The sequence below is a fragment of the Macrotis lagotis genome, chromosome 1 (genome assembly GCF_037893015.1).
Source record: "Macrotis lagotis isolate mMagLag1 chromosome 1, bilby.v1.9.chrom.fasta, whole genome shotgun sequence".
In the NCBI taxonomy this organism is placed as follows: Eukaryota; Metazoa; Chordata; class Mammalia; order Peramelemorphia; family Peramelidae; genus Macrotis; species Macrotis lagotis.
The window spans coordinates 270980359-270996865 of NC_133658.1; the positions used below are offsets into that span (position 1 = coordinate 270980359).

Sequence of the window (16507 nt, forward strand, 5' to 3'; positions counted from 1 at the left end):
GGGAATTTCTGGCCAAGATGGTGGAGAGAAGACAAGCACAGTGCTAGTCTCCTGATCTTCCCTCATATATAATATGAAACAAACCTCTTAACAGAAATCTGATCTACAAAACCCAGAAAGAGAAACTAGAAGATCTGCCTCAAGGTTTGTCCTCCTGGATCATGGGTGACTCTGCCAGGAGCACAGGACAGGGTCAGAGCCTGAGAGCTCCACTAGCCTGATGGGCAGGGCAGACTAGAGCCTGGATGCCTAAAAGCAGGACAAGCCTCATTGGCCACAGGGGCATAGGCCAACTAGGGAGCAGAGGTATTGGTTGTGGCACTGACAGTCTGGAGCTTGCCTGCAGAGCAGGAAGGTAAATTCTAGTGCAGGAGAACTGCAGCCATACCTTCATTTCAGCTGAAGCCTCTTCCCAGAAACACAATTACAGCCCACCTCTGCCCCAGGCTAAGAGCAGCAGGCCTCCCTCCACTGTGAATAGGGGGAGCAATTACCTTGCCATAGGGCAAAACCCACCATTGGACAAAGATAAAAGTACTCAAAGCTTCATCCACCCCCTCCAGGCTAAGGGAGAGGGCCTCAAATTAAGGTCACAGACTCTCCAGAGAAAGCAACCAACACAGCCTACTGGTCAGCCCAACTAGAGTTACTAAACCCAGTGAGTAAAGCTCTAGGGATCTCAATAGCAAACCTCTGAACCAGCCCCTTGCCAACATAAGGTCTTAGAAAAATGAAGAAAGGTCAGAGAAAAGGAGGGCCCATAGAAAAATTCCTGGAAGGAAAAGATCCTAACTCAGAGAGATCTAGAACTTCTGAAGAGAATTTGATTTGGTTTCCAACACAGAAAAACTTCCTTGAAGAAATCAGGAGGAGTTTAAAAATCAATTGGAAAATTTGGGAGAGACAATTAACACCTTGAAAAAAAGAAAACAAATCATTGGAAAATACAATTGGATAAATGCAAAAAGAAAATAATTCTCTCAAAACCTCAATTGGTCAAATGGAAAACTCTTTCAAAAATAGAATTGATCAATTGGAAAAGTAGCTGCAAAAGGTAAATAAAGAAAATTCTTCTCTAAAAAAAAAGAATGGAGTCTGTGGAAACTAATGACTTCATGAAACAGCAAGAGTCTGTTAAACAAAACCAAAAAGTTGAAAAAAAATGGAAGAAAATGTAAAATACCTCATCAGCAAAACCACCAATCTTGAGAACCAATCAAGAAGGGACCACCTGAGAATTATAGGTCTTCCTGAAAACATTGAAGAGGAAAAAAAGCCTGGACTTAATATTACAGGATTTAGTGATGGAAAACTGTCCTGATATCATGGAACCAGAGGGCAAAATCATTATTGAAAGAATACATTGATCCACTCCAGAAAGAGATCCTAAAATGAAAATACCAAGGAATGTTGTGAACAAATTCCACAACTATGAGATAAAAGAGAAAATCCTGCAAGCAGCCAGAAAGAAACAATTTAGATACCAAGGAGACACAGTAAGGATTACACAGGACCTGGCTGCATCAACATTAAGGGATCAAAGGGCCTGGAATGAGATATTCTGAAGAGCAAGGGAGCTTGGAATGCAGCCAAGAACCCACTACCCAGCAAAGCTGAGCCTTTTCTTCCAGGAGAAAAGATGGACATTTAATGAAATGGAAGACTTCCAACATTTCCTGATGAAAAGACCAGAGCTTAATAGAAAATTTGGACATCAAACAGGAGGCTCAAGAGACACATGACAAGGTTAAAAAAAAGTAATTTTGTGGGATTGTATGGAAACAGGTAGAAATTTTAGAGATGTGTATGTATGTGAATAAAGTTCTACTCTGATGACTCACTGTGTTGTAGAAATTATCCTGGATTCACAAAAGTTATCCCAGCAAAGGGAATCTGGCAGATTCTTCAGTGCTAGGAAAAACTGAGAATGATCTTGGTTATAGACTACACCTGCTGTCATGTTCTGTCCTAGGACCAGCTAATTCTAGAGAGGATTATCTATAGTAGGCTCACTACTTAATGTTGAATTCTTTGTCCTTGGCAGCTTTTGAAAAAAAAAAACAAAATAGCTTCAGTTCTAGGTAGCTCTTGCTTTTCTACAGTGGCAGAATAGTCAAAAAAAAGAGCAGACAGTGATAATAATCAATTTTCATACCTTCTACCTTCTATAAACATTCATCTTAGGGTTAATACTCTATCAAGTCCCAGTATAATTACCCACAAATCAATATTTTATGGAAGGAACTGAGATCAGATGACCTGGTTTCAAAATTTGTGTCTGACACATTGTTTGATCCCAGACAATTAATTGAATCTTTCTGAATCTTAGTTTCTTCATCAGTAAAATGGGGATAAAATGGTTGTGTTGTATTTACTGTATGCACTGGGAGAGTGAAGGAAATACTACTTTTTCTTTCAAATTGTTGGTACTGTGTGGTGCTAGGGACCAAAAAATGGACATACTTAGTAGAGGAACTGAATTGGCAACATTAAGTATTTATTAGCACTGTGCTAAGTGCTAGAGATTCAAAGACAAAGAAAAATCAAGACAGTCCCTACCATCAAGGAACTTATTTTCTAATTGGAGAAAGACAGCTTTCTAGTTAGGGGAATAAGATCCTGGGGTAGGGGAATGGTGGCAAAGTACGTAGAGTCAGAATCATAACCCAAAGAGAAATGAAGAATGACTAGCCTGGGTCCATTACCAAACAGGAAGTGCACCAAAGAGAGAAGGGGAACAGGACAGCAGAGGCCTATTGTAGGATGAAAAGGCTCTAGGTGCTAAGGGAGGCAAAAGGATGAGAAGTCACCTGAATCATGGTGACAAAATTCAGAGAATCAGAAAGGAAACCAGAAGGGAAATCATTTTGAATTAACATCCCCACTGTAAATGAAACCAGAAGTCCAAAGGAGGTTTCTGCAAAATAGATGGTTGGATTGTAGATTCTCTTTGGATGGGTAAATTACTGAGTTAGTGAAGTTGCCTTTGTTTTGTGTCCAAAAGTAAAAAGAAATATCATTTCATTGGATATATGATCTCATATCATGGTGCTTATGATGAGCATTTGAAAAAGGACCACAGTTTATGTGTCAAACCTACTGCAAAGGATAAGAAATTAGTGAAATTCTAAAAACAAAACCAAAAAAATTTTCTAAGCCTCCAAACTACTTCAAGAAATTGCTTCAAATTTAATCAACAGTCTAGAATACAAACTGATTCCAATACAAATTATAGAGAAGGATAGTGAAAAAGAAGGTTAGAAAATGTCTTAAAGATCAATGGTTTACAGAAGGACCACAGAGTAACCATGAAAAATTTGTATTTGGTACCCATGTAATGTTAAGACACTTGGGGGGAGAAGTAAGTAATTGAAATGTACTCTCTATGGAAAATTTATTGGAAGTCATGAATAAGAATCAAACAAGATAAGAAGGCATGAACAGGTTCTGTTCTGCAGTATTGGAAAGAGGATCCATAATGATAAGATCATTGCAGTATTGACATGTGTGAGTTGGAGTCACATTAGGGTTTGAGACCTCTGGACATATATTTTAGTCCTTAAATCTTCCCCAATTCTGAGAAAATATTTGTTTTTTTAATTCAACAAATTGTTGTAACTATATAGGAATCTCCATACAGAATCTGTAAACTTATGTTTATGTTAGCTATTCTTATAGATTATGTTTGGTGATGTAGAGTTCCATTAAAACATATGTTCTACCTTAGAATGGAACTTACTGTCTGTCCAGTAGGGAAATAGGATATATACTCATAGCATCATTCCCCTAGAAAAGATGTCAGAGGTCATTTGGTTGAACCTCTTCATTTCACACATAAAGAATGAGAGACACAGAGAGGTTAAATCATTTGCATAACAGCACAAATAATAACTGAGGCAAAATTTGAACCCAGGTCCTCTGACATCATGATCAATACAGTACCATGGTGCTTTACTACCAACATTATTTATTGCATAAGTAGGGTTAAGGATGAGGAATAGACTTGTGATTTTATTGGTATAGAGAACTCCCATATGAGAAAACTTCCTCATAAATATACAAGTACTTAAGTAACTAATATAAAATAATATATGATAAGTGCATTAGAGAAGTGCAAGCCAAATTCTAGGAAAGGTCTAAGAAGGGAAAACATCACTTCTATCTGGTGGGATCAAGGAGAGATATTTAACATTGGTGGTATTTGAATAGAGCTTTAAAGGATGGGTATAAAGAGGATAGGAGAGCATCCTAGATGTGGAGAAAGCTATAAGCTGATTCCAAGATTCCATTCTATTTTAGTTAACTGAATAGTAAGTTGATTCTCTGCCTAAAGTGAGAAGTGAGCTCAGAGTTTCAGTGTATGTAAACTAGTACAGAGATCAGCAGAACTAGCTTTGTGTCAAGGTACTTTTAGTCAGGAGGGAGGGAAGGGAAAAGGAGATGAGGTTGAGTGGTATGAGTGGTGGGAGGTACATTCCTGAAGGGGCTGCAGTGATCACCCATCCCTCCCTTGGGCAGATTCAGAATGGCTTCTTCCTGGATTAAACGTGCTTGGGCAGTTAAATGAATCAAATAGGGAAGAACGGGCATTGGATAAAAATGGCAAAATGACACTCTTGCCAATTCCCTAATAAAATTACGGGCTCAGTAAACAGGATGCAAATACATCATAGAGCCCTGAGTCAGAAGTACTTCCTCAGCACTGGTGGGGCTGCCAGGAAACACAGACTTTCAGCTCATCATTGGCGCATCCATTTCACTCACTGACTGGCTGACAGAGTTGAAGCTAAACTGTTAAATTGCCCGGTAATCCTGAACATTTACTTCATCTAGGGCAGGAAAGTAGAATCTAGCTCAATTGGTACAGTCCTGAAAGACAGGGTTAACTGACTCTGGCTTCTCAGTTTCATCATTGCTTCCTCTCTCTATTGATATGTAGGAGTTACTGAACCAACACGAACCATGAACTCAGAATTCCAGTCTAACCCCTTGATCCCCCTACAAGGATGATACAAGAGTGAGGGTGAGCTCAAAGTCCCTTTAGACTTTAGCTAGTTGTATGTATATAAGAAAGGCAGGCATGTAGGCAGACAAGAGGGAAAGAAAGGAAGGGAGGGAGGAAGGAAGAAAGGAAAAAAGGAAGGACTTGTTAAATATCGATTATGTGCCAAGTGCTTTAAAAATATTGTCTCATTTGATCCTCACAATCCTGGGAGGTAGATGCTATTACTGTTGTCTTTGTTTTGGGGTTTTCTTGGCTTACACATCTCTAACAATTATCAGGTGTACCCTTATCTAGAGATTACAATCAGGAGGTACATGGAATGCTCATCATGACCTAGAGTGAGACCAGCTTTGTAGACACAAATTCATCCACCAGGAATTTGGTTTAGAGAAAAGATAAAGCATGAGCATGTTAGGTAGATGGGAGGATATGTCCTAATGAATTTGGTGTCTGGGGTAAAAATACAAACATTCAAAAAAATGGGAAAAAGTCCTATTTTTTTTTTTTAGGTTTTTGCAAGGCAAATGGGGTTAAGTGGCTTGCCCAAGGCCACACGGCTAGGTAATTATTAAGTGTCTGAGACCAGGCTTGAACCCAGGTACTCCTGACTCCAGGGCTGGTGCTTTATCCACTGCGCCACCTAGCTGCCCCAACTGCGCTGCCCCAAAAACTATTTTTTTCTGTAGATAAAAGATCTTCTAGCTAAGACTAGAACAGACAAAGGTCATTGATAAAAGAGGGGAAAACAGAAGGCTGTTTTCCCTCCTCTATAACTAAGGCAAAGGGATGCTTTGCTAAAAGCATTATTAAAATGGTTCTAATTTTTGAACTAAAAGATCATGGCACATTCCACCCTTATCATGGAGAACTAGAATGAAAGCCAAGGATTTCCATGGAAGCTGGAAGCAAAGGGATGTGGTTACACAATCACATACCAGAAAGGCCATGACTTGTGGCATCTGAGAGAGACCATGTGGAGCAGTACCTGGCAGAAACAATGAATTTAGAGGAGAGAAGTGAGGACCAAAACTGATAGACACAGTGCAATGATATCATTGGAAGACAACAGTGTCAGAAATGGGAGTCACTCTACCATGTTTCTCTGCTAGGTGGTATAGTGGTTAGAGCACTGTTCCAGGATTCAGGAAGAACTGAGTTCAAATTCAACTCAGATAATTAGTAGCTATATGATCTTGATAATTCACTTAATTTCCATTTGCCTCAATTTCCTTAACTGTAAAATAAGGATAATCATAGCACCTATCTCTCTGGCTTAATGTTAGGATTAAAAGAAATAATATTATAAAAAAGCTTTGGGGGTGGCTAGGTGGCGTAGTGGATAAAGCACCTGCCTTGGAGTCAGGAGTACCTGAGTTCAAATCCGGTCTCAGACACTTAATAATTACCTAGCCGTGTGGCCTTGGGCAAGCCACTTAACCCCATTTGCCTTGCAAAAACCTAAAAAAAAAATTACAAAAAAAGCTTGGCACATAATTATGGCTACTATCTGTCCTTTGTTTTTGAAGAGGATCAGTGACTTCAATTGATTTATGGGTAACTTGGATTTAAGTGAGCGGAATTGCTCAAAGGGGTCACTTCACTGTCTCATCCAGAGTTATCAAAATCCAATGGCAAGGGGCAGCTAAGTGGTGGATAGAGCACCAGACCAGAAATCAGGAAGACCTTAGTTCAAATTTAACCTCAGATGCTTAATAATTACCTAGCTGAGTGACTCTTGGTACATCTCTTAACCCTGTTTGACTCAGTTTCCTCATCCTTATAATGAGCTGAGCACTCGAAAACCTCAAATGGGGGCCTGAAGGGTCAGACAAGACTGAAAACAGCTGAATAATACAACACAGTAATGGTCATAACTTAAACCTCTACCTCAAATGAATTTGCTCTAGATGCTAAAATTTCTAGATGTGGAGTTGTTTGGTAGTGTTAGAGGCCAATTTTTGGGTGAGGAGAGAGGTATACAGGGTGAACGGAATATGGTAGTTATTTGAGGGCATTAGTAGAGTAAGTGTGGGAGAAATGAGTTAGCAACTAGGGGATTCGGCAAAGCAGAACTTCCAATGTCAACTTTGTATGATCTATTCTCATGTATTCCCTACCTCTACCCCAACTCATAGGACAGCTCTCCAGCAAAGGGTCCTTTCAAGATACTCTGTGGGGTGAACTTCATCTAAAACCATAGTTTACAAACTCCCACAAGATGTCTTTATCTCTAATAATCAGCCAGAGAACCAAAGGTATTTAGTGGTATGTTATAGTCAGAAAAATAGCAGCAAAATATTTCCTTCCAGGAGAGTGAAATATATATACACATATATGTGTGTAAAAAGGACATACATGTGTAGAACATATGTGACCAGGGTGGATGGAAGAAAGGAAAAGAAAGGGAGTAAATACTAATATAGCAACTACTATATTCAAAGAGAACTAGAAGCTCTGGTATGAGGTCTTGTAGAACCCTTTTTAGGGCTACTCATCTTCCATTCTGTCTACCTGGTAAACTCTAAGAAGTTGTAATATGCACATTGGCCATACACTAATAAAACCTTAGCAGATGGGCTAAACCAGGTTGAGGATAACCAAAAGGCTTCAAACCTCTCAGTGAGAAGGCAGATGAGAGCAGTTTGTTCCAATGGCCATGAAGGTTACTGAAGCAGGTGCTGTGGAGCACTTAGAGCTTGGTGAGACATCAAAGATGCTACTAAGATCATCCATTGCATCCTGGACTGTTGCCATTGTCTTGCCACTGGATTTTTTTTCAAAATATTTCAAAAACTGTGCCACCTAGGTGCTCTGGAATTCATTTGAGCTAGGAGTTTGAAGTATGGTCACTACTGTGTATTGTTGAGGTAATTAGGAGTCAAAGATTAAGGAGGGAAAGTTGACTAAGGAAACAGGGTATTAAAGGGATTAGAGACGGGATGGAGAAACCTTCAAATCCCATACTAAAATTATTGGAGATTGGTCTGGAAGTGTTTTGCTATCAATAAAGATCTTGACAGGATGAAGTAGGACATTAAAGGAGGAGAGTTGTTAAGTGGTGGTGGCAGAGGGAGGGTCTAAAAGCAGAAGCATGGAGTGAGGAGTATGCCAGTCTCTCCTGTTTGGTCCTATCCTATGAATCAGAGATTATGGGAAAAGGAGCAGAGGTAGCCTTGCAGAGGGGGACAGATGTGTCACCTTCAGGCTAAGGCTAGGTTTCAGACTTCCAGAAGGTGGAAGAATATGAAAGGAAGAATTCTAGGCTCATAAGAATAGATTTATGGTTGAGAAGTTATCTGGTTCAACCCTCTCATTTTATAAAGGACAAAATTTGAGACTTGGAAGTAAAATGACCAGTTGAAGGCCACACAGTATGTTAGGATTCTAACACATTTTTTTTCTCTATACATATATCCAATGATTTGGATTCACTGTTTCACAACCAAGGAATGGTCTAGGGGACAGTTGCTAAGGAAAGACTAAAGGGAGAAACAGAGTTGGGGGGGTGTAAGATTCAGTTGCTTTTCTTCTCTTCTCTCCCCTACATCTCCAGAAATTTGGAAAGGCACAAATCCATAAACTAGACAATTTATTTCAAGATTGGGGTGACAAGAATATATTCTGCCAATCTTGGGGAAGGGGTGAGAAAGGAATGAATGTCTTTGTTAGAGAAGCTGACTTTTGGGAGGGAGGGAACTGGCTGATCTACACTGGTGCTGAGAAGAGGCAGGGTAGGTTTCTATAATCTGTCAGCTCCCTGGGAGAAAAGAGTGAGATTGAAGAATGAACCTGGCAAAGGTTGAGGCAGAAGGGTTTTACAAGTTGTGGTGAGGAGGGTGGTGGGTAGGATGGGTCACCCTATCATTCAATGGACTTTACCCCTTTGTGCCCCAAAAGAACTCAGAGGAAATGTCAGTTTAATGAATGTGTGATTGGAAAGGAACACTATATTTAAAGTCAGAAGACTTAAGTCTGAAATCATTGTCTACTATGTATTAACAGTATGACCACTTTATCCCTCTGGGTCTCAATTTCCTCATCTTTAAAATGAGAAAATAGATCCGACAAGTATGTCAGGTAGGTACCAACTCTTAACTGTCTTTTCCCAGGAACCCCTTTCCTTACCCTTTGAATTCCTCTTCTCTTCCGCTGCTCCTGCAGCAATTAGATCTGGGATAGGATTTTCCCCTTTTGTGCTGTGAGTCTCCTTCCAGTCTTTCTGCTTCCCAGTTCTGCAGTATCCCAATGTCCTGACAAAGCCAATCCTGGCAGCAGTGATCTGCATGCAGCATCATCATTGCCTGTGTCTACCCTGATTTCCAGAGAGATTAACAGAGGATTGGGAACAGTGGAGTGATGAGGAAGACCTTGATCAAAAGCACCAGCATCTGCAAAAGTCGCTTCTGAGATGATCATTTGTAACCAACAAAACGCTTCTCCTCCTCTCCTAAGCTTTAAAATTTTTATTCGCTTTTCTCTCCTTTCTCTCCTAACCATAAAATCACCCCCACACTTAACATGTACAGTTTATTTTATGATTTTAGAGTCCAACTTTCTACTTTGAAAAAGTGTCCCCCAAACTCAGGGGTGAAACTGTTACTCTCCATCAATAAAGATACATTTATAATTGGAACCAGCTTTCAATGTTCCAATTTGTATACTCTCTATGGCAGATCTATGGAATTATTTCTTTTTTTTTCCTTTCATATCCACCAGTGTACCAAATAAAAGGCTAAGTATGCAATAGTTGCTTTATTGTACCCAATTGTCTATGGTTTGATTAATGGGCTTACCTCTACTTCCTAAGATTTAACCTCACAGTTGAACTTAACAATTTTGAAGGAGTCAATAGCTGACTTTGGTTCTGTTCTAGACCCCAGGTCATGTCTTATCTCTGACAGTAATTTCCTTCTATGGGCTTTGGTTTCTTCATCTATTATAGGAGAAGGTATAACCAGATGTCTAAGGTTCCTTTCAGCACTAAATTTCTATGACTGAGTTTTTTCCCCATATCAGTTTGGGCTTAGGGAAGATATAAACACAGACTAACTTTGCCATGATTATGAGTCAAATTTGACTAGAAAAGGAAATAGAGACAAGCATAAAAGCACAAAAGTACATCAGAATGAAGGATGGTATTCAGAATGAAGGAGTGATTGTTCCAAGATATTTTGCCCTTGTCTGACCAGATATGAGGTATTCTATCTAGTTCTGAACTCTGCATCTTAAGAAAGAAGAAAAGGAAAGAAATACACATTTAATAAGAGCACAAAAGACATTGCTAAGAACTTTAAAAGTTCCACTTAATTTGATCCTTGCAACCTTGGGAAGTAGATCCTAATATTATTCTTACTTCACAGTTGAAACTGAAACAGAGATTTGCTCAGGATCATACAGATAGTAAGTATCTAGTAAGTCTTTTTGATTTCTAAGCCCAGCAATCTGGTCATGGTGTCATCTAACTACTAGCTCCTGGTGGATGTCCAGATGAGGGAGAGGAAAAATAATTAAAGAACCAAGGGCCAGGCCATATGAAGACCAAAAGATCATAGATTTAGAGCCAGAAGTATCCATCTATTCCAATGTCCCTCAATTTACAAATGGTGAAACAGAGTTCCAGTGGAACCTTGCCCAAGGTCATTCAGGTTTTAAGTATATATATGTTGAAAGAACTGGGAAATATTAAAAAAAAGATTTGGAAGAAGAATAAGGAAACTATTTTTAAGTATCTGAAGGGATATGAAATGTATTTTGTTTAAAGAAAAATGGGGGGGGGCGGCTAGGTGGCATAGTGGATAAAGCACCGGCCTTGGAGTCAGGAGTACCTGGGTTCAAATCCGGTCTCAGACACTTAATAATTACCTAGCTGTGTGGCCTTGGGCAAGCCACTTAACCCCATTTGCCTTGCAAAAAAACCTAAAAAAAAAAAAAAGAAAAATGGGTAGCAATTGTAAAGAAGCAGTATTTAAGTTGATATGAGGGGAGAGGGAATGTACCAAAGCAGAATGGGTTACCTTGTGAGGCAGTAAATTCCCCATCACAGGCAGGCTCAAACAAGAGGCTAGAGGACCACTCCCTTGGAATGTTGTAGAAAGGATTCCTGTTTAGGTGTGAATTAGATTAAATAAGTTCTATGGCCCCTTCCAACTTGAAGATGTTATGATTCTAGATGCTTTTCCAGTTGACAGAGTTCTGGCCATAATTGCACTAGCCCTGGCCAAGTCCTCCATCATGCAGTGGCATTAGGGGACAGGACTAAAACTTGCCTATGACTAAGATATTTGCAGAAAATAGTAATGTTGCAGAGGGCATCATTTGGCCTGTGGTTTATCCAAACCTGAATAATAATAAAATTCTACACAATGAGATCATAATCCTGGCTTTCTTCAAGTTCCAGTGAAAATTTCCCTTCTTCAAGAAGCATTTTCTGATCCTTCCTAATTCTAGAGCCTTCTGTAAAATTAATTATTATTTCCGTTTTACTCTCTATGTGACTTATTTGAATTTATTGTCTCCCCCATTAGACTGTGAGTTTCTTGGGAGATTGGACTGTCTTTAAGCTTTTTTGTATTTTCATCATTTAGCACTTTAGGACATAGGAGGTGCTTAATAAATGTTTATTGATGACCTTTCATACCCAGTCTTCTTTCTGATTATTCTCCCTTTAATCCTATTTCTCCACTGTCTTCTTGATTCTTTTTTTTTTTTTGGCTCTGATCACTCTCTCTTAACTCTTATCATTCCCTTCCTGCTTCCTGAAATTTCACCAAACTGAAACCCACTCAGTCTTTAAGAGGCCAGGGTTATGTCACAGGAAGACAGAGAACAAACATTTGTGAAATGCTAGGCACTGGACTAAGAAATAGGGAAATAAATATAAGAAAAGTGAAAAATAATCTCTGCTCTCAAGCTGATTACATTCCATTGGAAGAAGACATTTAAGAAGGAGATGAAAGGAGGGTTGAGGGCTCAAGAACAGGGGCATAGTGATGAAGTTCATAGAATACAAAGCACAGCCAGGATGGGAATGAAGCATGGTTAGCCTAAACCCATCCCCAAAATGGAAGACTGAAAATGAATTTATCAACGGGAGAATGACATTGACATGGTGGAGGGATATTCTAGAGAAGGAAACTGAATCATAGTGGCAAAAAAATAAAAAAATAAAAAGTACAGCCAGGGTTTCATAGAGCCTCAGAACTGTTCCTAGTCAAGACACAACACAAGACAAATCAGAAATAATCAGGGAAATGAAAAGAAAAATATTGTGAGATTTCATCTCACACCATACAAATTGACAAAGATGACAGAATGGCCAGTTAATGTTGAAGAGGTTATGGAAAGATAGGCACACAGGCATTGTTGGTAGAGCTGTGAATTGGTACAATCATTTTGAAAAATAATTTGGAATTATACAAATAAAGTAATTAAAATGGTCCAGAGATTTCATTATTGAATTTATACTCCATGGAAGCTATTGATAAGAATATCCCCATATTCAACAAAATACTTATTACTTATTGATAGCAGCAATTTTTATGATGGCAAATCATTGGAAACAAAGTTGATACCCATGATCTAGACAATGGCTAAGCAAATTGTGGCACATTAATGTAAAGGTAAATTACTGTGCTGAAAGAAATGACAAATGTGATGAAAACAAGGAAATATGGAAATATGTATGTGAATTTAAGCAGAGTAAAGTAAGTAGAGTCAAGAAAACAATACAGACAATTACAACAATTGGAGATGTAAATAACAACCACATTCACAAAAATCAAAGTGAGTGTAAACAAAATTATAGGGAACAACCATGGCTTGAAAGAAGAACTATGAGAAGATATTTTCAACCCACTCCTTTGTGGAAAAAATAGATGTGATCACATATATTTTTGTTTTTTTTTCAATGTATTGATTAGTTATGCTGATTTTTCCTCTTTTTTTGTCTTTAAAAAATACTGTTTGTTACAATATCTCCAGCAGGGAGAAAAGGAAGAATATTGGGGAAAAGAAAACAAACTAAGATGATGTAAGCAGCAGAAATTGTCAGTAAAAACATCAGTTATAAAGAAAAGGAAAGAAACAACACAGGACCCGGAAGCATATTATTTGAGATTCAATCATAACTTTAATACTTAGTTGTTTATTGATACTGGGCATGTCACTTTACCTCTCTACTCAGGTTCTTTAAATTTAAAATGGGAATATTAATATTTATATTCCCTACCTGACAAGTTTGTTGTAATGATGATGTTGTGAAAAACTTTTAAGTGCTACAAAAATATGAGTTATTATTTTTGTTACCAGTGTAAAAGGATCTTCTGGGTATTAACACAAAGTGAAATATAAACAGAGAAATGCAAGTTTGCCTAAGGTGTTTTTCAAGGTCATATAAGATATACATAGCAGTGTACAAATAGAAGAGGAATTCCTCATCTATCATGAGAGTCTGCATAGTATTCACTATTTGCATAGTTTTTACATAAAACAAAGAAAAGGAAAGAGAGGGCTATCAGAGGCAGAAAGGTGGGTTGAGAAGACAGTGAGGAAATGGGACTAAAGGGAGGATAATCAGAAGTAAGACTGGATATGAAAGTTTATCAATAAAAATTGATTAAGTACCTACTATATGCTAATTTCATGAAGCTTTTGTTCAATCATCTGAGTTGTGTCAAATTCTCCATGACTCTGTTTAGGGTTTTCCTAGCAAAGATGCTGGAGTGGTTTGCCATGTCCTTCAGATGAGGAAACTGAAACAAACAGGGTTAAGTGATTTGGCCAAGGTCATTTAGCTAGTTAGTGTCTGAGGCTAGATTTGAACTCAGATGAGTCTTACTGACTTCAAGCTCTGCATCCTATCCACTGTGCCACCCAGTTGTCCCCCAAATCCCATAGAATTTGCAAATCTAGAGGGATGGGGGATCTATCTGGTGGAAGAAGATGCCTGCATTAGTGAGGTTATGGACCCATAAAAGTATTCAAAGTTCAGTTCAAGTCCATGCTCTCCAGGAAGCCTTCCCTAACTTTCCCCAGCCCAAAATTCTCCCCTTTTCTTCTCATCTCTTAATTTACTTGCTATTCTTAAAGGTAAGGGAGTTAGCAAAGCCTCATTTGTACTGTTGTTTTTTGCTTTGTGTGATACTCTTCAGGGCAGAGCTAAGTATTATCTGTCCTCATCACAGGGAGGGTCCAGCTCAGGATCTCACCCAAGGAAACTACTCAATCAATAAATGCTTTATGATTGACTGACAATAACAAGCTATGTTATTAGCTGAATCTGACTGTGGATATTTCCCTGTTCAGGGGTGGATTAGCTTCTTCTCTAGGAACAATTAGGAGGCTCTTTGAAACTCTGGACTTTGTTGAAGTCCCAGATCAATGCACTCCCTGACAGGCAGCACTCCTCTGAATGCCAACAAACCATCCATGGAAAGAAGGAGAATGCCCCCATCCCCAGTGGTTGATATCTCCTTGGTTTAATGGAATTTGACTTCCTGAACAGATCTTTGACCTTGAAGATTAGGGCGAGAAAAGGATTATGAGATGATCCACTGCTGCATTGAATTTTGATTACTCCACATTGAGAGGCCTGGAAGATTAAATTTTGTTCAATATATGAATTTTGGAAATAGAATAACTCTTAGAGCCAATGGGGTGGAAGTGAAGGAGAAAATCCATTTAACCTTACCATTTTGCTAGCTAATTTTCCTCAAAATTGTCACTGGATCCTATATGTACAATTAGCAAGAAGGTTGCTTTGTTTCTCAGGACAAAGTGAAAGCATCAAACCCAGGGCTCTTGGACACCCATGAGAAACCAGCTACTTAAGATTTTGGCCATGGCCCCAGAATGGGAAGGCAAAGGTCACAAAGGAGATCAGCAAAGGGAGATTTTCATCCATAGAAAATTCCAGCTTGCTTTCTGAAACCTTCAATCATTATCTGTCCAGGAACACATTGAAGCAACCAGCTCTTGTGGACTTGCTGCCTTTAGAGAGTCTGGAGGGACACTGTGAGAATCCCTAACCATTACCAGAGTGGTCTATTCATTGGCTATTTTTAATTGCTTGAAAGAATAACAATTATTTTTTTTTTTACTTTCTAGTAAATCACCATGTATCCCAGTTTTAGCAGGAATCAGATAATTATTAATAGATTCTAAATTAGATCAATGAATTGGAAGTGACACAGGCAGTTTTGAAACATTCCCAAAAAGCAAAGCTCTCAGAGAAGTTTTTGTGTGACATCCTAAGTATTAGCATCCCTTTGCATTTGCCTTGTGCTAAGTTCATGGTTTTCTCTATTGTACCTTCCTGAAATGGGTCTGAAATTTATTTTGAGCAGCTAGATAATGAGCTAGGTAGAGTACAAGCCCTGAAGTCAGGGAGAAGCTGAGTTCAAATCTGACCTCAGATACTAGCTGTGTGACTGGACAAGTCACTTAATCCTATTGCCTTGCAAAAACAGAGAGAGAGAGAGAGAGAGAGAGAGAGAGAGAGAGAGAGAGAACAAAACAAAACATCACCAAAACTTCTAAAGGATTTTTATGCATGGATCTGCATTTGAATAAACTGGTTGTGAAAAGAAATGAATTGAGTTTTGGTCTTGATTGCTCCACAGATTTACTGTGTTTTGACTGGGTCAAGTCATTTCCTTTTCCTGGGCTTCAGATTCCCTAACTAAAAATGAAGAAGTTGAACTAGGTTTCAAAGGTGTTTTCCAGTTCTAATGATTTGTGTCTCTGTGAATCAATCACTTAACCCTTGTATGGAACAAAAAGCCCATTACTGATTTGAAAAGCTTTAAAGGTGCTTCCTGACCTAACTGCATTGTATGTTGTTACCTTGGATTTACCTGAATCATAAAACCTGTAGGCTGGGGTACAATCTTTTTTCAGAAAAAGATCCATACATATGACCTAGATGAAGTATAATAAGTATGATAAATGAAAGGAAGGGTAGAAGATGAAGAATATGTGTTGAAACTCATTAACACTAGGCACTCTTTTCTTGATTCCTTGAGAAACACCTTGGCATAATGGGCAGAATGCTCAACCTGAAGGAAAGACCTTGGGTTCAAATCCTGATTCTTAAACATATTAACTATGGAAATATGATCAAATCACTTAACCTTTCTGAGCCTCAATTTCCTCATCTGTAAAAATGATTTGATGGTTTCTAAGGTCCTTTCCATCTCTCAATCTAAGATCCTAGTTCTTTATGAAGTCCTGATGTGAGTATTATTAACCCAATTTTACAGACAAAGAAGGTGATTTGCTATCCTTAAGGTTAGCAATGTTTAGAAATTGCAGAGATGCAGATTTGGGATCAGTGTAAGGAATTAAAACATTACAAGTGAATTACCCATCAGAGAAAGTTTCAAGTGGAAACTAGATAGACACTTAAGAAAAGGATATTCTGATTACTTTTAGATCAGAGAAATTAAACATGCAGCCCAAAGGCTTCAAAAGGTTCACAACACTCTGGAATACAACTCAAACAAG

The 16507-nt window shown here is 38.5% G+C and overlaps 1 long non-coding RNA gene across 1 annotated transcript in view; it reads left to right on the forward strand.

Moving 5' to 3' along the window:
* Window positions 1-10266, forward strand: part of LOC141516166 (uncharacterized) — a 123779-nt gene extending 113513 nt beyond the window's left edge. The window contains exon 3 of the long non-coding RNA XR_012476622.1: window positions 9236-10266. This is a non-coding gene — a long non-coding RNA (uncharacterized LOC141516166). The remainder of the gene's footprint in view (window positions 1-9235) is intronic.
* The last annotated feature ends 6241 nt before the right edge of the window (window positions 10267-16507 follow it).